The 17,651-nt window shown below is 51.0% G+C and overlaps 10 non-coding genes across 10 annotated transcripts; all 10 read left to right on the top strand.

The window, feature by feature from the left end:
- The first annotated feature begins 1,732 nt into the window (after positions 1-1,732).
- trnas-aga (transfer RNA serine (anticodon AGA)) lies at positions 1,733-1,814 on the top strand. Its single transcript has one exon. It is a non-coding gene; the product is annotated as a tRNA-Ser (tRNA).
- Positions 1,815-2,171: 357 nt separating this feature from the next.
- trnas-uga (transfer RNA serine (anticodon UGA)) lies at positions 2,172-2,253 on the top strand. The gene has a single exon. It is a non-coding gene; the product is annotated as a tRNA-Ser (tRNA).
- A 1,277-nt stretch (positions 2,254-3,530) lies between these two features.
- On the top strand, positions 3,531-3,612 carry trnas-aga (transfer RNA serine (anticodon AGA)). Its single transcript has one exon. It is a non-coding gene; the product is annotated as a tRNA-Ser (tRNA).
- Positions 3,613-4,217: 605 nt separating this feature from the next.
- trnak-uuu (transfer RNA lysine (anticodon UUU)) lies at positions 4,218-4,290 on the top strand. Its single transcript has one exon. It is a non-coding gene; the product is annotated as a tRNA-Lys (tRNA).
- Positions 4,291-6,764: 2,474 nt separating this feature from the next.
- On the top strand, positions 6,765-6,846 carry trnas-aga (transfer RNA serine (anticodon AGA)). The gene has a single exon. It is a non-coding gene; the product is annotated as a tRNA-Ser (tRNA).
- A 357-nt stretch (positions 6,847-7,203) lies between these two features.
- trnap-ugg (transfer RNA proline (anticodon UGG)) lies at positions 7,204-7,285 on the top strand. Its single transcript has one exon. It is a non-coding gene; the product is annotated as a tRNA-Pro (tRNA).
- Positions 7,286-7,462: 177 nt separating this feature from the next.
- On the top strand, positions 7,463-7,535 carry trnak-uuu (transfer RNA lysine (anticodon UUU)). The gene has a single exon. It is a non-coding gene; the product is annotated as a tRNA-Lys (tRNA).
- A 1,790-nt stretch (positions 7,536-9,325) lies between these two features.
- trnas-uga (transfer RNA serine (anticodon UGA)) lies at positions 9,326-9,407 on the top strand. The gene has a single exon. It is a non-coding gene; the product is annotated as a tRNA-Ser (tRNA).
- A 3,076-nt stretch (positions 9,408-12,483) lies between these two features.
- Positions 12,484-12,565, top strand: trnas-uga (transfer RNA serine (anticodon UGA)). The gene has a single exon. It is a non-coding gene; the product is annotated as a tRNA-Ser (tRNA).
- Positions 12,566-12,743: 178 nt separating this feature from the next.
- trnak-uuu (transfer RNA lysine (anticodon UUU)) lies at positions 12,744-12,816 on the top strand. The gene has a single exon. It is a non-coding gene; the product is annotated as a tRNA-Lys (tRNA).
- The last annotated feature ends 4,835 nt before the right edge of the window (positions 12,817-17,651 follow it).

A 17,651-nucleotide genomic window follows, 5' to 3' on the forward strand; every position in this document is an offset into this window, starting at 1 on the left:
TGCTAGGTTGCAAGTAGGTCAGGCAGCAGTGTTACACACAACATGGCAGAAGGTGGTCTGCTTAATTCAAGTCCCTGTTTGGGCGAAGGTCAGTCTTCTTTTTGTAGGCCTCAGCTTGCTATCACTACGGTCCATCTCTTCTGCTGACTCTGTACTAGAGCGATGTTCCTTCCTGCTCCCGGGGATCAGTGCATCTCCCTTGTTCGGCACACCTGATTCTGATCGTCAGCCCTTTAGGAAAGAGTGCTCACAGAGTGAGTAGAATAAGACAGATTTCCCAATTGTGCAGTGCTGTCGGTCCCCAGGGCCAGTACTGAAAAACGTCATTACATAGGATGAGACATGGCAGCCTGATTTCTCCTCAGTGGGACCGCTGTTTTACCCGCTTGCAGGGCTAACTTGCAATCTCGGCTTGCTAGGTTGCAAGGAGGTCAGGCAGCAGTGTTACACACAACATGGCAGAAGGTGGTCTGCTTAATTCAGGTCCCTGTTTGGGCGAAGGTCAGTCTACTTTTTGGAGGGCTCAGCTTGCTATCACTACGGGTCCATCTCTTCTGCTGACTCTGTATCAGAGCGATGTTCCTTCCTTCTCCCGGGGATCAGTGCATCTCCCTTGTTCGGCACACATGATTCTGATGGTCAGCACTTTAGGAAAGAGTGCTCACGGAGTGAGTAGAATAAGAAAGACCTCCCATTTGTGCAGTGCTGTCGGTCCCCAGGGCCAGTACTGAAAAACCCCATTACATAGGATTAGACATGGCAGCCTGATTTCTCCTCAGTGGGACTGCTGTTTTAGCTGCATCCAGGGCTAGCTTACAATCTCCGCTTGCTAGGTTGCAAGTAGGTCAGGCAGCAGTGTTACACACAACATGGCAGAAGGTGGTCTGCTTAATTCAAGTCCCTGTTTGGGCGAAGGTCAGTCTTCTTTTTGTAGGCCTCAGCTTGCTTTCACTACGGTCCATCTCTTCTGCTGACTCTGTACTAGAGCGATGTTCCTTCCTGCTCCCGGGGATCAGTGCATCTCCCTTGTTCGGCACACCTGATTCTGATGATCAGCCCTTTAGGAAAGAGTGCTCACAGAGAGAGTAGAATAAGACAGACTTCCCAATTGTGCAGTGCTGTCGGTCCCCAGGGCCAGTACTGAAAAACCCCATTACAAAGGATGAGACATGGCAGCCTGATTTCTCCTCAGTGGGACTGCTGTTTTAGCCGCTTCCAGGGCTAGCTTAAAATCTCGGCTTGCTAGGTTCCAAGGAGGTCAGGCAGCAGTGTTACACACAACATGGCAGAAGGTGGTCTGCTTAATTCAAGTCCCTGTTTGGGCGAAGGTCAGTCTTCTTTTTGTAGGCCTCAGCTTGCTATCACTACGGTCCATCTCTTCTGCTGACTCTGTACTAGAGCGATGTTCCTTCCTGCTCCTGGGGATCAGTGCATCTCCCTTGTTCGGCAAACCTGATTCTGATGGTCATCCCTTTAGGAAAGAGTGCTCACAGAGTGAGTAGAATAAGACAGACTTCCCAATTGTGCAGTGCTGTCGGTCCCCAGGGCCAGTAATGAAAAACCCCATTACATAGGATGAGACATGGCAGCCTGATTTCTCCTCAGTGGGACCGCTGTTTTACCCGCTTGCAGGGCTAGCTTGCATTCTCCGCTTGCTGACTGAGCTGGGTTGGTTGCTAGTAGGTCAGGCAGCAGTGTTGGACACAAACTGAGCAGAAATTGGTCCACTCCCGTAGTCGTGGCCGAGTGGTTAAGGCGATGGACTAGAAATCCATTGGGGTCTCCCCGCGCAGGTTCGAATCCTGCTGACTACGCTGTTTGCTGAAGGCCATGAGGCAAAGCATCCATGCATTTTTCACGGTCCTCGCACTTATTTGCGAAATGTCCAGTCCCTCTTCGATGGACAAACACGCTGCTGCTGCTTCTTGTATCCGGGCTCCAGGGGTTGTCTTGGTTGAGCCAGTGGCACGGCGTGATCGTATAGTGGTTAGTACTCTGCGTTGTGGCTGCAGCAACCCCGGTTCGAATCCGCGTCACGGCAACCCTTTGCCGTTGAGTATACGGGAAGGTTGACATTTTTTACCACAACATCTTTCTGCGTGATTTTGTTTCTGAAGCTTGGCCTGTGCAGGGCGCCACCAGACAAGGGCGCTTGCTTTTTAACATTAGGCGTAGTCGTGGCCGAGAGGTTAAGGCGATGGACTTGAAATCCATTGGGGTCTCCCCGCGCAGGTTCGAACTCTGCCGACTACAGGAGGGATTTGCAGTATTGCTTTAGCTTTCTGTGACAGTAATTGTGCCTTCTATGGTCCTTCGCTCTCTGTGCCATAACTGCTTCTAGCTTTCATCCTCGTGACACCTGCATCTCTTCTAGGCAGCTTGTTGTAAAACTGCTGCTTTATAAAAGGTGAGAAGCCAGTTCTCCATAAGAGCCTGGATAGCTCAGTCAGTAGAGCATCAGACTTTTAATCTGAGCGTCCAGGGTTCAAGTCCCTGTTCGGGTGAAGGTCTGTCTACTTTTGGCGGAGTCACCTTGCTATCACTACGGTCCATCTCTTCTTCTGAATCTGTACCGGAGCGGTGTTCCTTCCTGCTCCAGGGTATCAGTGCACCTCCCTTGTTTTGCACACCTGATTCTGATGGTCAGCTCGTTAGGAAAGCGCGCTCACAGTGTAAGTAGAATAAGACAGACCTCCGAATTGTGCAGTGCTGTCGGTCCCCAGGCCCAGCACTGAAAAACGTCATTACATAGGATGAGACATGGCAGCCTGATTTCTCTTAGAGCGATGTTCCTTCCTTCTCCAGGGGGTCAGTGCATCTTCCTTGTTCGGCACACATGATTCTGACGGTCAGCCCTTTAGGAAAGAGTGCTCACGGAGTGAGTAGAATAAGACAGACCTCCCATTTGTGCAGTGCTGTCGGTCCCCAGGGCCAGTACTGAAAAACCCCATTACATAGGATGAGACATGGCAGCCTGATTTCTCCTCAGTTGGACTGCTGTTTTAGCCAATTCAAGGGCTAGCTTACAATCTCGGCTTGCTAGGTTGCAAGTAGGTCAGGCAGCAGTGTTACACACAACATGGAAGAAGGTGGTCTGCTTAATTTAAGTCCCTGTTTGGGCGAAGGTCAGTCTACTTTTTGGAGGGCTCAGCTTGCTATCACTCCGGGTCCATCTCTTCTGCTGACTCTGTATTAGAGCGATGTTCCTTCCTTCTCCCGGGGATCAGTGCATCTCCCTTGTTCGGCACACATGATTCTGATGGTCAGCCCTTTAGGAAAGAGTGCTCACAGAGTGAGTAGAATAAGACAGACTTCCCAATTGTGCAGTGCTGTCGGTCCCCAGGACCAGTACTGAAAAACCCCATTACATAGGATGAGACATGGCAGCCTGATTTCTCCTCAGTGGGACCACTGTTTTACCCGCTTGCAGGGCTAGCTTGCAATCTCCGCTTGCTGCCTGAGCTGGGTTGGTTGCAAGTAGGTCAGGCAGCAGTGTTGGACACAAACTGAGCAGAAAGTGGTCCACTCCCGTAGTCGTGGCCGAGTGGTTAAGGTGATGGACTAGAAATCCATTGGGGTCTCCCCGCGCAGGTTCGAATCCTGCCAACTACGCTGAAGGCCATGAGGCAAAGCATCCATGCATTTTTCACGGTCCTCGCACTTATTTGCGAAATGTCCAGTCCCTCTTCGATGGACAAACACGCCGCTGCTGCTTCTTGTATCCGGGCTCCAGGTGTTGTCTTGGGTGAGCCAGTGGCACGCCGTGATCGTATAGTGGTTAGTACTCTGTGTTGTGGCCGCAGCAACCCCCGTTCGAACCCGGGTCACGGCAACCCGTTGAGTATACTGGAAGGTTGAAAATTTTTTACCACCTCATCTTTCTGCGTGATTTTGTTTCTGAAGCTTGGCCTGTGCAGGGCGCCACCAGACAAGGGCGCTTGCTTTCTAACATTAGGCATAGTCATGGCCGAGAGGTATAGGCGATGGATTTGAAATCCATTGGGATCTCCCCGCGCAGGTTCGAACTCTGCCGACTACGGGAGGGATTTATAGTACTGCTTTAGCTTTCTGTGACGGTAATTGTGCCTTCTATGGTCCTTCGCTCTCTGTGCCATAACTGCTTCTAGCTTTCATCCTCGTGACACCTGGGTCTCTTCTAGGCAGCTTGTTGTAAAACTGCTGCTTTATAAAAGGTGAGAAGCCAGTGCTCCACAAGAGCCCGGATAGCTCAGTCGGTAGAGCATCAGACTTTTAATCTGAGGGTCCAGGGTTCAAGTCCCTGTTCGGGCGAAGGTCTGTCTGCTTTTGGCGGAGTCACCTTGCTATCACTACGGTCCATCTCTTCTTCTGAATCTGTACTGGAGCGGTGTTCCTTCCTGCTCCAGGGTATCAGTGCACCTCCCTTGTTTGGCACACCTGATTCTGATGGTCAGCTCGTTAGGAAAGCGGGCTCACAGAGTGAGTAGAATAAGACAGACCTCCGAATTGTGCAGTGCTGTCGGTCCCCAGGCCCATCACTGAAAAACCCCATTACATAGGATGAGACATGGCAGCCTGATTTCTCCTCAGTGGGACTGCTGTTTTACCCGCTTACAGGGCTAGCTTGCAATCTCCGCTTGCTAGGTTGCAAGTAGGTCAGGCAGCAATGTGACACACAACAGGGCAGAAGGTAGTCTGCTTATTTCAAGTCCCTGTTTGGGGCGAAGGTCAGTCTACTTTTTGGAGGGCTAAGCTTGCTATCACTACGGGTCCATCTCTTCTGCTGACTCTGTATTAGAGCGATGTTCCTTCCTTCTCCCGGGGATCAGTGCATCTCCCTTGTTCGGCACACCTGATTCTGATGGTCAGCCCTTTAGGAAAGAGTGCTCACGGAGTGAGTAGAATAAGAAAGACCTCCCATTTGTGCAGTGCTGTCGGTCCCCAGGGCCAGTACTTAAAAACCCCATTACATAGGATTAGACATGGCAGCCTGAGTTCTCCTCAGTGGGACTGCTGTTTTAGCTGCTTCCAGGGCTAGCTTACAATCTCCGCTTGCTAGGTTGCAAGTAGGTCAGGCAGCAGTGTTACACACAACATGGCAGAAGGTGGTCTGCTTAATTCAAGTCCCTGTTTGGGCAAAGGTCAGTCTTCTTTTTGTAGGCCTCAGCTTGCTATCACTGCGGTCCATCTCTTCTGCTGACTCTGTACTAGAGCGATGTTCCTTCCTGCTCCCGGGGATCAGTGCATCTCCCTTGTTCGGCACACCTGATTCTGATGATCAGCCCTTTAGGAAAGAGTGCTCACAGAGTACGTAGAATAAGACGGACTTCCCAATTGTGCAGTGCTGTCGGTCCCCAGGGCCAGTACTGAAAAACCCCATTACATAGGATGAGACATGGCAGCCTGATTTCTCCTCAGTGGGACTGCTGTTTTACCCGCTTCCAGTGCTACCTTACAATCTCGGCTTGCTAGGTTGCAAGTAGGTCAGGCAGCAATGTGACACACAACAGGGCAGAAGGTAGTCTGCTTAATTCAAGTCCCTGTTTGGGCGAAGGTCAGTCTACTTTTTGGAGGGCTCAGCTTGCTATCACTACGGGTCCATCTCTTCTGCTGACTCTGTATTAGAGCGATGTTCCTTCCTTCTCCCGGGGATCAGTGCATCTCCCTTGTTCGGCACACATGATTCTGATGGTCAGCCCTTTAGGAAAGAGTGCTCACGGAGTGAGTAGAATAAGAAAGACCTCCCATTTGTGCAGTGCTGTCGGTCCCCAGGGCCAGTACTGAAAAACCCCATTACATAGGATTAGACATGGCAGCCTGATTTCTCCTCAGTGGGACTGCTGTTTTAGCTGCATCCAGGGCTAGCTTACAATCTCTGCTTGCGAGGGTGCAAGTAGGTCAGGCAGCAGTGTTACACACAACATGGCAGAAGGTGGTCTGCTTAATTCAAGTCCCTGTTTGGGCGAAGGTCAGTCTTCTTTTTGTAGGCCTCAGCTTGCTATCACTACGGTCCATCTCTTCTGCTGACTCTGTACTAGAGCGATGTTCCTTCCTGCTCCCGGGGATCAGTGCATCTCCCTTGTTCGGCACACCTGATTCTGATGATCATCCCTTTAGGAAAGAGTGCTCACAGAGTGAGTAGAATAAGACAGACTTCCCAATTGTGCAGTGCTGTCAGTCCCCACGGCCAGTACTGAAAAACCCCATTACAAAGGATGAGACATGGCAGCGTGATTTCTCCTCAGTGGGACTGCTGTTTTAGCCGCTTCCAGGGCTAGCTTAAAATCTCGGCTTGCTAGGTTGCAAGGAGGTCAGGCAGCAGTGTTACACACCACATGGCAGAAGGTGGTCCGCTTAATTCAAGTCCCTGTTTGGGCGAAGGTCAGTCTTCTTTTTGTAGGCCTCAGCTTGCTATCACTACGGTCCATCTCTTCTGCTGACTCTGTACTAGAGCGATGTTCCTTCCTGCTCCCGGGGATCAGTGCATCTCCCTTGTTCGGCAAACCTGATTCTGATGGTCATCCCTTTAGGAAAGAGTGCTCACAGAGTGAGTAGAATAAGACAGACTTCCCAATTGTGCAGTGCTGTCGGTCCCCAGGGCCAGTACTGAAAAACCCCATTACATAGGATGAGACATGGCAGCCTGATTTCTCCTCAGTGGGACCGCTGTTTTACCCGCTTGCAGGGCTAGCTTGCATTCTACGCTTGCTGACTGAGCTGGGTTGGTTGCAAGTAGGTCAGGCAGCAGTGTTGGACACAAACTGAGCAGAAATTGGTCCACTCCTGTAGTCGTGGCCGAGTGGTTAAGGTGATGGAATAGATATCCATTGGGGTCTCCCCGCGCAGGTTCGAATCCTGCCGACTACACTTTTTGCTGAAGGCCATGAGGCAAAGCATCCATGCATTTTTCACGGTCCTCGCACTTATTTGCGAAATGTCCAGTCCCTCTTTGATGGACAAACACGCCGCTGCTGCTTCTTGTATCCGGGCTCCAGGGGTTGTCTTGGTTGAGCCAGTGGCACGCCGTGATCGTATAGTGGTTAGTACTCTGCGTTGTGGCTGCAGCAACCCCGGATCGAATCCGTGTCACGGCAACCCTTTGCCGTTGAGTATACGGGAAGGTTGAAATTTTTTACCACCTCATCTTTCTGCGTGATTTTGTTTCTGAAGCTTGGCCTGTGCAGGGCGCCACCAGACAAGGGCGCTTGCTGTTTAACATTAGCCGTAGTCGTGGCCGAGAGGTTAAGGCGATGGACTTGGAATCCATTGGGGTCTCCCCGCGCAGGTTTGAACTCTGCCGACTACGGGAGGGATTTGCAGTATTGCTTTAGATTTCTGTGACGTAATTGTGCCTTCTATTGTCCTTCGCTCTCTGTGCCATAACTGCTTCTAGCTTTCATCCTCGTGACACCTGTGTCTCTTCTGGGCAGCTTGTTGTAAAACTGCTGCTTTATAAAAGGTGAGAAGCCAGTTCTCCACAAGAGCCCGGATAGCTCAGTCGGTAGAGCATCAGACTTTTAATCTGAGGGTCTAGGGTTCAAGTCCCTGTTCGGGTGAAGGTCTGTCTGCTTTTGGCGGAGTCACCTTGCTATCACTATGGTCCATCTCTTCTTCTGAATCTGTACCGGAGCGGTGTTCCTTCCTGCTCCAGGGTATCAGTGCACCTCCCTTGTTTGGCACACCTGATTCTGATGGTCAGCTCGTTAGGAAAGCGCGCTCACAGAGTGAGTAGAATAAGACAGACCTCCGAATTGTGCAGTGCTGTCGGTCCCCAGGCCCAGCACTGAAAAACGTCATTACATAGGATGAGACATGGCAGCCTGATTTCTCTTAGAGCGATGTTCCTTCCTTCTCCAGGGGGTCAGTGCATCTTCCTTGTTCGGCACACATGATCCTGATGGTCAGCCCTTTAGGAAAGAGTGCTTACGGAGTGAGTAGAATAAGACAGACCTCCCATTTGTGCAGTGCTGTCGGTCCCCAGGGCCAGTACTGAAAAAGCCCATTACATAGGATGAGACATGGCAGCCTGATTTCTCCTCAGTGGGACTGCTGTTTTAGCCACTTCAAGGGCTAGCTTACAATCTCCGCTTGCTAGGTTGCAAGTAGGTCAGGCAGCAGTTTTACACACAACATGGCAGAAGGTGGTCTGCTTAATTCAAGTCCCTGTTTGGGCGAAGGTCAGTCTTCTTTTTGTAGGCCTCAGCTTGCTATCACTACGGTCCATCTCTTCTGCTGACTCTGTACTAGAGCGATGTTCCTTCCTGCTCCCGGGGATCAGTGCGTCTCCCTTGTTCGGCAAACCTGATTCTGATGGTCAGCCCTTTAGGAAAGAGTGCTCACAGAGTGAGTAGAATAAGACATAAGATTTTAAAGAGCGCTAGGGGAAGGGCGGTACCACTGGCGCCACGACCAGGTGCTAAAGGATTTGGCGGACTCCATCTGCACAGCGATCCAGCTCAGCAAGACCCAGGTAGCCCCCAAACAGACAATCACCTTCATTAGAGCTGGGCAGAAGGAACAATTCCACCGGCCTAGCTCTACGGGGGGGGCTCCTCTCCACTGCTCGTGATTGGCAGCTTCAGGTTGACCTTGGAAGGCAGCTTAAGTTCCCAGGCAACATCACAGCCACTTCTCTCCGCCCAGACATGGTGCTAACATCTGAGTCTACCAAGCAAGTGGTTATCCTGGAACTAACTGTCCCCTGGGAAGACCATATTGAAGAGGCCCACGAGCGCAAGAGGGCTAACTACGCAGGGCTCAGCTCGAAGTGCCGGAACAATGGCTGGAAAACTCGCTGCGAGCCAGTCGAGGTCGGGTGCCGAGGCTTCGCTGGCCACTCACTGCTGCGAACCCTCAAACTCCTTGGAGTGAAAGGACTGCAATTGAAAAAAGCCACCGCAAACATCTTAGAGGCCGCAGAAAGGGCTTCTCGGTGGCTGTAGATCCGTAGGGGGGATCCGTGGAGCAACATGCCACTTGGACACAAGCCGGGGACTGATCACCCCCGGCTGGGTCGCCCGGGTGAGGGTGTATGAAGATTAAAGACCCGAAACACCCTATGACCTCGGGTTTTTCACTGATGACGTGTCCAAGTAGCACCAGAAGGTGTATTCAAACTCTAGACAGACTTCCCAATTGTGCAGTGCTGTCGGTCCCCAGGGCCAGTACTGAAAAACCCCATTACATAGGATGAGACATGGCAGCCTGATTTCTCCTCAGTGGGATCGCTGTTTTACCCGCTTGCAGGGCTAGCTTGCAATCTCCGCTTGCTGACTGAGCTGGGTTGGTTGCAAGTAGGTCAGGCAGCAGTGTTGAACACAAACTGAGCAGAAATTGGTCTACTCCCGTAGGTGTGGCCGAGTGGTTAAGGCGATGGATTTGAAATCCATTGGGGTCTCCCCGCGCAGATTCGAATCCTGCCGACTACACTGTTTGCTGAAGGCCATGAGGCAAGGCATCCATGCATTTTTCACGGTCCTCGCACTTATTTGCGAAATGTCCAGTCCCTCTTCGATGGACAAACACGCCGCTGTTGCTTCTTCTATCCGGGCTCCAGGGATTGTCTTGGGTGAGCCAGTGGCACGCCGTGATCGTATAGTGATTTGTACTCTGCGTTGTGGCTGCAGCAACCCCGGTTCGAATCCGGGTAACGGCAACCCTCTGCCGTTGAGTATACGGGAAGGTTGAACATTTTTTACCACCTCATCGTTCTGCGTGATTTTGTTTCTGAAGCTTGGCCTGTGCAGGGCGCCATCAGACAAGTGGGATTGCTTTCTAACATTAGGCGTAGTCGTGGCCGAGAGGTTAAGACGATGGACTTGAAATCCATTGGGGTCTCCCTGCGCAGGTTCGAACTCTTCCCATTTCCGGAAGGATTTGCAGTATTGCTTTAGCTTTCTGTGACGGTAATTGTGCCATCTATGGTCCTTCGCTCTCTGTGCCATAACTGCTTCTAGCTTTCATCCTCGTGACACCTGCGTCTCTTCTGGGCAGCTTGTTGTAAAACTGCTGCTTTATAAAAGGTGAGAAGCCAGTGCTCCACAAGAGCCTGGATAGCTCGGTCGGTAGAGCATCAGACTTTTAATTTGAGGGTCCACCCTGTTAGGGTGAAGGTCTGTCTGCTTTTGGCGGAGTCACCTTGCTATCACTACGGTCCATCTCTTCTTCTGAATCTGTACCGGAGCGGTGTTCCTTCCTGCTCCAGGGTATCAGTGCACCTCCCTTGTTTGGCACACCTGATTCTGATGGTCAGCTCGTTAGGAAAGCGCGCTCACAGAGTGAGTAGAATAAGACAGACCTCTGAATTGTGCAGTGCTGTCGGTCCCCAGGCCCAGCACTGAAAAACCCCATTACATAGGATGAGAAATGGCAGCCTGATTTCTCCTCAGTGGGACTGCTGTTTTACCCGCTTCCAGGGCTAGCTTACAATCTCGGCTTGCTAGGTTGCAAGTAGGTCAGGCAGCAATGTGACACACAACAGGGCAGAAGGTGGTCTGCTTAATTCAAGTCCCTGATTGGGGGAAGGTCAGTCTACTTTTTGGAGGCCTCAGCTTGCTATCACTACGGGTCCATCTCTTCTGCTGACTCTGTATTAGAGCGATGTTCCTTCCTTCTCCCGGGGATCAGTGCATCTCCCTTGTTCGGCACACATGATTCTGATGGTCAGCCCTTTAGGAAAGAGTGCTCACTGAGTGAGTAGAATAAGAAAGACCTCCCATTTGTGCAGTGCTGTCGGTCCCCAGGGCCAGTACTGAAAAACCCCATTACATAGGATGAGACATGGCAGCCTGATTTCTCCTCAGTGGGACTGCTGTTTTAGCCGCTTCCAGGGCTATCTTACAATCTCCGCTTGCTAGGTTGCATGTAGGTCAGGCAGCAGTGTTACACACAACATGGCAGAAGGTGGCCTGCTTAATTCAAGTCCCTGTTTGGGCGAAGGTCAGTCTTCTTTTTGTAGGCCTCAGCTTGCTATCACTATGGTCCATCTCATCTGCTGACTCTGTACTAGAGCGATGTTCCTTCCTGCTACCGGGGATCAGTGCATCTCCCTTCAGAATCAGAATCAGAATGAGCTTTATTGCCAGGTATGTTCACACATACGAGGAATTTGTTTTCGTGACAGAGCTCCGCAGTGCAACATAACAGCGACAGAACAAAAAACACAATAAGGAATAAAAAATACAAAAAAATACAAATAGGTGGGTAAGGATTGACACTATACAAATTGACAATGTATGGCAGGTATATTAAAAAGAGCATTTATGTATGTACATGTATATTATGTGGAAAAATTGTAACTGTACGCTAAGTATGTGTGTTTGGATAAATAAGTGTATGTGTATATAAATATAAATATAAGTAGTATAGTGTGTTCCATGTATGTACATGTATATTATGTGCAAAAGATTTACGTGTACGCTAAGTATGTGTGTTGGATAAAAAGTGTAGTGTATATAAATATAAATAGTGTAGTGTGTCCCACAGTTATTATCAGCTGTTCATAAGATGGATTGCCTGAGGGAAGAAACTGTTCCTGTGTCTGGTCGTTCTGGTGCTCAGTGCTCTGTAGCGTCGACCAGATGGCAACAGTTCAAAGAGGGAGTGTGCTGGATGTGAGGGGTCCAGAGTGATTTTAACAGCCCTTTTGCTCACTCTGGATAAGTACAGTTCTTGAATAGATGGGAGGGTTGTACCGATAATTCGCTCAGCAGTCCGGACTACCCTCTGTAGTCTTCTGAGGTCCGATTTAGAAGCTAACCGATTTAGAAGCTTGTTGGGCACACCTGATTCTGATGGTCAGCCCTTTAGGAAAGAGTGCTCACAGAGTGAGTAGAATAAGACAGACTTCCCAATTGTGCAGTGCTGTCGGTCCCCAGGGTCAGTACTGAAAAACCCCATTACATAGGATGAGACATGGCAGGCTTATTTCTCCTCAGTGGGACCGCTGTTTTACCCGCTTGCAGGGCTATCTTGCAATCTCCGCTTGCTGACTGAGCTGGGTTGGTTGCAAGTAGGTCAGGCAGCAGTGTTGGACACAAACTGAGCAGAAATTGGTCTACTCCCGTAGTCGTGGCCGAGTGGTTAAGGCGATGGACTAGAAATCCATTGGGGTCTCCCCTCGCAAGTTCAAATCCTGCCGACTAAACTGTTTGCTGAAGGCCATGAGACAAAGCATCCATGCATTTTTCATGGTCCTCGCACTTATTTGCAAAATGTCCAGTCCCTTTTCGATTGACAAACACGCCACTGCTGCTTCTTGTATCCGGGCTCCAGGGGTTCTCTTGGGTGAGCCAGTGGCACGGTGTGATCGTATAGTGGTTAATACTTTGCGTTGTGGCAGCAGCAACCCCGGTTCGAATCAGGGTCACGGCAACCCTTTGCCGTTGAGTATACGGGAAGGTTGAAAATTTTTTTACCACCTCATCTTTCTGCGTGATTTTGTTTCTGAAGCTTGGCCTGTGCAGGGCGCCACCAGACAAGGGGGCTTGCTTTCTAAGATTAGGCGTAGTCGTGGCCGAGAGGTTAAGGCGATGGACTTGAAATCCATTGGGGTCTCCCCGCGCAGGTTCGAACCCTGCCGACTACGGGAGGGCTTTGCAGTATTGCTTTAGCTTTCTGTGACGGTAATTGTGCCTTCTATGGTCCTTCGCTCTCTGTGCCATAACTGCTTCTAGCTTTCATCCTCGTGACACCTGCGTCTCTTCTGGGCAGCTTGTTGTAAAACTGCTGCTTTATAAAAGGTGAGAAGCCAGTGCTTCACAAGAGCCCGGGTAGCTCAGTCGGTAGAGCATCAGACTTTTAATCTGAGGGTCCAGGGTTCAAGTCCCTGTTTGGGCGAAGGTCTGTCTGCTTTTGGCTGAGTCACCCTGCTATCACTACGGTCCATCTCTTCTTCTGAATCTGTACTGGAGCGGTGTTCCTTCCTGCTCCAGGGTATCAGTGCACCTCCCTTAATCGGCATACCTGATTCTGATGGTCAGCCCTTTAGGAAAGAGTGCTCAAAGAGTGAGAAGAATAAGACAGACTTCCCAATTGTGCAGTGCTGTCAGTCCCCAGTGGGATCGCTGTTTTACCCGCTTGCAGGGCTAGCTTGCAATCTCCGCTTGCTGACTGAGCTGGGTTGGTTGCAAGTAGGGCAGCAGTGTTGGACACAAACTGAGCAGAAATTGGTTGGCTTATTCGGCACACCTGATTCTTATGGTCAGCCCTTTTTTTTTTTTGGAGCGTCCATTCAGGTATAAGTTTGAGGGCTCGTGTACGTGGGTTAAGGGGACCTGCGCGCTGACCCCAAAAAATTTTTGCAGGACGCGGTGTCGATGTCTGCCGACTGCGCTGGCCCACGGGAGACCCCTGACCGGCGCGGGAGGATCTGGACCCCCGAGGGGCCTCGCGGAAGCTTACCCAAATTTGAGGCCCCTAAATGCCATTCAGCACTTCTCCACAGGGTGGCGCACGGAGCAGTACACCTCAGGTATAAAACAGTGGCATTTACCCGAATGGGGGATGGACGATTTTTTTGCCCACGAAACCAATATTTGTCCATTTGACCTTTAAAGTTACAGAATGACCACAGAACCCGTGCGGACCCCCGTCGGACCCCCAACCCGGGTCCCACGAACCCATTATTTGTCCATTTGACCATTATATTCACACAATGACTGCGGATCATCTGCGGACCCCTTGCGGACCCCCACCCTGGGTCCCACGAACCTAGTATTTGTCCATTTGACCATTATATTTACACAATGACTGCGGATCATCTGCGGACCACTTGCGGACCCCCACCCTGGGTCCCACAAACCCACTATTTGTCCATTTGACCATTATATTCACACAATGACTGCGGATCATCTGCGGACCACTTGCGGACCCCCACCCTGGGTCCCACGAACCCACTATTTGTCCATTTGACCATTATGTTCACACAATGACTGCGGATCATCTGCGGACCACTTGCGGACCCCCACCCTGGGTCCCACGAACCCAATATTTGTCCATTTGACCAATATGTTCACACAATGACTGCGGATCATCTGCGGACCACTTGTGGACCCCCACCCTGGGTCCCACGAACCCACTATTTGTCCATTTGACCATTATGTTCACGGAATGACCACAGATCACATGCGGAACATTTGCGGACCCCACCTCCGGGTCCCACGGACCCAATATTTGTCCATTTGACCATTAGCGTTATAAAAGAGCCTCGTTCGGACATTTTTGTCTGAGACATCCCTGGGGCCCAAAACTTGGAACGGTGGCTCCTGGGGCTTCCCCCAGTAAGCTTATGAAGGCCCGGGGCCCAAGAGCCCTTGCAATCAGTGTCCACGAACCCGCTATGCTGAACACATTCAAATAAATGGCAGGTGGGATTTTTTTAGAAAAGTCCCAGGGGCCCGAAATTCGGAACGGTGGCTCTTTGGGGCCCCTGGATCGTGCAGTCAAAAGCGCGGGGCCCTAGTGCGATGCACTTTTTTCCCTTTAGTCCTACGACTATGTGCTTCGGGGCCCTGGGTGAGGGGCCCCTGAGATGCCAGAATCTAAAATCTGGGGGCCCTCCGGCCTATCGTCTCCGAACTGTGGACGTCCCACCTCCCATCAAAACGCGTAACGCTTTTGTGGACGTGGGGTCCCTTCTGTGACCGTTTGACCCCTAAAGAAGGTGGTAGGGCCACCAGACTTCAGTGCCCGGTCGAGGGGATCCCCTCGAGACACATATCCAAAATTCGGCCCGATCGGACCCTTGGGAGTCGTGTCCACGTCGTGTCCACGACCCTCTTGGGATCCCCCGAATTTCAGCCGCGGGGTCCAACGCATCGCGGAGATATTAGCAAAAAAATAGTACCATCCACCCCCCTCGCACCTACTCATCCATACCGGCCAGGGTGCACCCTCCCCGGCTAGAGAAGGCAGCTCGAAGGGGGTGGAAGTCGGAAGAAAAATTTTTTTATGAGGCCTAGAGAAAACACTTGTACTGTACCCAGGGCACTCAGAGGAATCCATTTTTGTAAGTTTTATCCCATTATACTGTAGAAATATGCATATAAAAAATGTTGGATTTTGGTTAACCAAAATGTCACAGACTTTGCCAAGCTGTAACTCCGCAAAACGGGGCCAAACTGCACCAAAATCGGGTCAAGGTCAGACCAGGTGGCCCTCTATCCGATGACACCTGCCCCATGTCCCTATGACCCCGGGGGTCAAAGTTACGGCCCCCCAAAATGTGGGATTTGAACCTGGATAACTCAGGAACCGGACCACCCAGGAACTAGAGGGTGGTCGCATACGGTAGGTCCCTCGACCCTCTAGGGATCCCCTGAATTTCAGCCCCGGGGTCCACCGCTTCGTGGAGATATTAGCAAAAAAATAGTACCATCCACCCCCCTCGCACCTACTCATCCATGCCGGCCAGGGTGCACCCTCCCCGGCTAGAGAAGGCAGCTCAAGGGGGGTGGAAGTCGGAAGAAAAGTTTTTTTATGAGGCCGAGAGAAAACAGTTGTACTGTACTCAGGGCACTCAGAGGAATCAATTTTTGTAAGTTTTAACCCATAATACTGTAGAATTTGCATAAAAATGAGCGTTGAATTTTGGCACACATGTGCACCACATGTGGTGCGTATCTCACTTTTCATTAAATAGCAACTGTATTTAACTTTATTTATTTCAAATGTGTGTTATTGTTAATGAAAAGACCTTTACTGTACTCAGGACACCCAGAGGAATCAATTCTTGTAAGTTTTATCCAATAATAATGTAAAATATGCATAAAAATTTATGTCCACCAGAGCACTATGGAGGTCCCGCTGAATAAATTGTAAATGGACATTTTTTTTAAAAAAACCTCCCATTTGCCATTTATTCAGCACGCCCTTCCTAATGGTTTCGTTGACGGATCAATTTTAGCGATTTCGTGGTTGAAGTCTCATCTGCTGTACTCTGCAAGCTCCGAGGAACCCATTTTTGTAAGTTTTGTCCCATAATACTGTAGAATTATGCATAGAAAACCACATGTGGTGCATGTCCACCCGCAATTTATTTGAACCCCATTCAAATATATGGCAGGTGGGACTTTTTTAGAAACATCCCAGAGGCCCGAAATTCGGATCGGTGGGTCCAGGGGCCGCCGCGAGTGAGCTGACGAAAGCGCGGGACCCTAAGGCGAGGGAAAAATTCGGAGCCTCCTGCACAAAATCTCTCCCTCAGCCCTCTCTGACTCTTACATGATGAGAGCATTTTGAGAGATTTGAGGGTACCGGGCGGGCATTTTTTTTCAAGGTCCTACAGCTTCGTGCTTCGGGGACATGGGAGAGGGGCCCCTGAGATGCTCGAATCTCGAATCTGGGGGCCCTACGACCTATCGTCTCCGAAGGGCGGATATCCCACCTCCAATGTAAACATGTACCGGTTTGGTGGACAAGCCCTTCCGTTTTTGACCTTTTGACCCCTAAGGAAGGTCGTAGGGCCACCAAACTTCTCTGCCCGGTCAAGGGGGTCCCCATGAGGCAATCATACCAAATTCGGCCCGATCAGACTCCGGCGAGCCGTGTCCACGAAACCGCTAGGCCGAACACATTCAAGTAATTGGCAGGTGGGACTTTTTCAGAAAAGACCCAGGGGCCCAAAATTCGGATCGGTGGGTCAAGGGGCCGCCCCGAGTGAGCTTCCGAAAGCGCAAGGCCCTGGGGCCCTCGCGAGTTGTGTCCACGAATCCACTAGGCCGAACCCATTCAAGTATGTGGCAGGTGGGACTTTTTTAGAAAAGACCCAGGGGCCCGAAATTCGGATCGGTGGGTCCAGGGGCCGCCCCGATTGAGCTGCCGAAAGAGCGGGGCCCTAAGGCGAGGGGATAATTCGGAGCCTCCTGCACAAAATCTCTCCCTCAGCCCTCTCTGACTCTTACATGATCAGAGCCTTTTCCCCCCCACCTCTGGGACCCTTTTGGGAACGTTCCGTAAAAATAGTGGAAAAGTGGACAAATAGTGGTTCCGTGGGACCGGGGGTCCGGGTCGGGGGTCCTCGCGGCTGGAGGGTCCGATCCGCGATGATAATGGTTAAATGGACAAATAATGGGTTCGTGGTCACGGGGGTCTGCACAGCGGACCCATATGGCGGGTGGACAAAACGCAGCTCGCTGGGATGCGAAGCCCACCCTAGAACAGCCCCGGCCATTCGTTTAATGGGAGAAAGGCCAAATAATAGGGTCCTGGGAGCGAATACCCCCAATGGCCAGCAGAACGATGGCAAAAGGACCTTTATAGGGAGCGTGGTCACGGGGGTCCGCTAAGCGGGCCCATATGGCGGGTGGACAAAACGCGGCCCGCTGGGATGCGAAGCCGACCCTAGAACTGCCCCGGCCATTCGTTTAATAGGAGAAAGGCCAAATAATAGGGTCCTGGGAGCGAATACCCCCAACGGCCAGCAGAACGATGGCAAAAGGACCTTTATAGGGTTATAGGTGGGAGGTGGGGGTGGTGGTGGGGGGGCTCTCCCGGTGGTCAACATCACCCCCTAGAGGTGTCAATACTTGGTTTACTGCGGATTCCCTACGGAAAAGGGGGGTAAGCCGACTCGTCCCGTTGGCCAGTTTTCTAAAGAAGAAAATGGATCCAAATTGACAGTACAATCCCTTCGAACCATTATGCGGTATATGGCAATTTAAATGAATGGGGTT

The sequence above is a fragment of the Carassius carassius genome, chromosome 18 (assembly GCF_963082965.1).
Source record: "Carassius carassius chromosome 18, fCarCar2.1, whole genome shotgun sequence".
NCBI classification, from domain to species: Eukaryota; Metazoa; Chordata; class Actinopteri; order Cypriniformes; family Cyprinidae; genus Carassius; species Carassius carassius.